This window comes from Dipodomys ordii, unplaced genomic scaffold (assembly GCF_000151885.1).
Source record: "Dipodomys ordii isolate 6190 unplaced genomic scaffold, Dord_2.0 Scaffold142, whole genome shotgun sequence".
NCBI lineage: Eukaryota > Metazoa > Chordata > Mammalia > Rodentia > Heteromyidae > Dipodomys > Dipodomys ordii.
This window is the reverse complement of record NW_012267358.1, coordinates 3,818,208-3,820,961: the sequence shown is the minus strand read 5'-3', so window position 1 is coordinate 3,820,961 and position 2,754 is coordinate 3,818,208. Positions and strand designations below refer to the sequence as shown.

At 52.2% G+C, this 2,754-nt stretch overlaps 1 protein-coding gene across 6 annotated transcripts in view; it reads left to right on the top strand.

Moving 5' to 3' along the window:
- The first annotated feature begins 844 nt into the window (after positions 1-844).
- Zmym3 (zinc finger, MYM-type 3) overlaps positions 845-2,754 on the top strand; it is a 36,157-nt gene continuing 34,247 nt past the window's right edge. For 2 of the 6 annotated variants that reach the window (XM_013031660.1, XM_013031667.1), the window contains exon 1: positions 2,444-2,541. The gene's annotated coding sequence lies outside the window, so the exon portion shown is untranslated. Of the gene's footprint in view, positions 856-1,833; positions 1,891-2,014; positions 2,091-2,381; positions 2,542-2,754 lie in introns of those variants that run through there. The other 4 variants (XM_013031663.1, XM_013031662.1, XM_013031661.1 and 1 more) reach the window with 4 other exon arrangements.

The following is a 2,754-nucleotide window of genomic DNA, read 5'->3' as shown; positions in this document are numbered from 1 at the left end:
GTTGACATGTTGACAAAATTGAGATTTTGGTCTGATTTCAGGATCCATCAACTCTTTAAAAAAATTTTTTTTAATTTTTATGTTTGTTATTTATTTATTTTTGCCAGTCCAGCAGCTTGAACTCAGGGCCTGGGTGCTGTCCCTGAGCTACTTTTACTAAAGGCTACCACTCTACCACTGAGCCATGCCACTTCTGGCTTTTTCTGCTTATGTGGTACTGAGGAATCGAACCCAGGGCTTCATGCATGCTAGACAAACACTCTACCACTGAGCCACATTCTCAGCCCTCTTTTTAAAAATTTTTAATATTTTTTTAATCTTTTGAGAAAAAGTAGCCCTGGGTGTCCTCAAACTCAAGATCCAACAACCTTACCTCAGATGCTGGGATTAGAGACCTTCACTGGAAGAGTAGAGCTGTAGGTACTTTAGGCCTAGAGCTCCCTTGGGTTTTTGCCTCTGGGCTGAAGTTCTACGAATTGTGTCACACGTCCACTGTCCACTTCAGTTTGTTTGTTTTGGTGACTGTCTGCTTAATTGGAGACTAGAGTTTCCAGCTCTAGCTTATTTTGAACGAAATCCTTAGAGCTCGTCTCCTAAGAAGCTAAGATTGTAGGTGTGATCCACAAGCACCCAGCCAGTTTCACAGACTCTTAAGCTAACACCTTACCCCTGAATACCCCTTCCCACTAGAGTGCTTCCCCTCACCTTGAAAGCCAGTGACTGGGCATGCTACAATCTGAGCCCTTAGTGTTGGGTTGAAGGAGGGGGCAGGCAATACAAAAGAACAAAGTGACCCAACTGAAAGAGAACAAGCAGAAACTGCAGAGGAGGAGGTACCCGATAAGAAGCGGAACGGTATGTGGGAGATAGGTACAGAGAAAACTCGTTAAGATACAGAGAAAGCTGGATTTAGAAAAACCTAAAGGGGAGGAGGAACCTCAGGCATTTTTAACTTTTTTTTTTTTGAGAAAGCTGGGACAACTTCAAGGCCCAAAGGGTGGGAGTTGAGGAGGACATGGTTTCAAGAAAAGTGTTTTGAAAAAGGGAAGGTAAAAGTCTCCAGGGCTACAAGGCTAGAAAAGGCCAGAGGCAAAGAAACTGTCCGCTAGCCACAGCCTCAGGTGAAAAAGGAGGGAGAGTTTGTAAAGTGTTTAAGGAGGACAGAGAATGGATCCTGGCAGGTATTTTTTAAACCAGTAGGGTTAAGGCAGGTGGCCCCTACTCTCAGTCCTCTTCTCTAACCTTAGCCTCAGTCATACCCACATGGCTAAATACTATCCAGGAGGGGGAGCATGTGTTTGCGCGCGTGCGTGTTCCTGCGAATACCAGGCAGAGACAGAGATTGAGACAAAAAGAGAGATAGACAAGAACAGAGAGGGGAGAGAGACAGGGGTGGTGGGAAGGAGAGAGAGAAAAAGAATAGAGAGGAAGAGAGAAAGGAAGAGGAGAGAAGAGAGCTAAAGCACTATAGGCCATGGTGAGGCAAACTACTTAAAGAGATAATGCAGAGAGCTCCTGCTGTAAGACTAGAGAAGATCCTAAAACTTACCCTAAAAATATAGAGGGAGTGTATGTGGGGTAGCTTTACTGGACTGGTTTGGGAGTTAACTGGCAGAAATGGTTCCTGAATAGGCGTTGTCACTGAGCCATTTAACCCGCCATGAGTGGCTGAAGAACAAGCTTAAGGCACCCCATAACTATGACTCCGACTGGCGAGGGGGGCCTGAGGCTACAGACAAGGGGAGGAGGGGCACAAGAGGGCTGGCTCTCTGCTCCCCCTCCCCTCAGCCTCGGCTGTCACTCACTACCCCAACAGTCGCCGAGGGGGCGGGCCCGGAGAGGTGGAGATGGGGGAGGGTAATCTTGGCAGGCGCCTGCTGCGTGGCGTAGGTAGGGAGTGCTGAGGGGGGCGGACGCCGGGGGGGAGGGGTGTTGAACACGAGTGGGAAGCGGAGAGACACGGAGAGGGGGGAGGGGATCGGGAACCATTTGAATGAGAGGAGGGGATCACGGGTAGAGTGGACTCCTGGAGGTAGGGCGGGCAAGGGTGTGTCGGGGGGCCACACTCTTGAGCCAGGTAAGGGAAGCAGGTGCGTAGCTGCGTTTTGTGTGTACTCGTTTGTGCGTTCTTAATGCCGTAGGCTCTTTGGTAGAAAGGGGGCGCCGCCTTTCCTGGAGGCGGGCTTCAGGGCTCCAGAGGCTATCTTTTCCTCCTCAACTAACGGGGCCCCAGGCGGGGGCTCTAGCTCCATATCCAACGACTATACTCCACTCCGCAATTTCCAGGCGACCACTGGGCTGGGAGTCTCGCGCCGGGGGCCGGCACTGTCTCGCGAGCCCCCTCCCGGAGCCAGCCAATGGGGTTGGTCGCTGGCACCGCCCGCCTGCCTGGTGCAGAGCGTTGGGCGCTGCGAGCGGCGCTGCCATTTAAAGGGGCCGCGACCCCTGTCCCGGCTGCTAGGGAGGGAGGTGGAGAAGGAGCTCGGGGCCGTCGCTGTCTGCAGTTCTAGGCTTGTAGCCGTTACAGTAACCCTGCCTCAGGTAGGGGTCGGGCCGGATCAAGCCAAACGGAACCTGCAGGCGATATTTCACAGTAGCGGGGAGGGGGGTCTGAGGAGAAATCGTAGCTCCAAAATGTCTTCCTGTAAATGCCTGAGGTGGGGGGTGGGCAACTGGAGACGAGAGGGCTGAGGGAAGCAATGGGAACGGGGGACGGACAGACGGGGCTGAAGGGAAGTGGGCTACTCGGAAAGG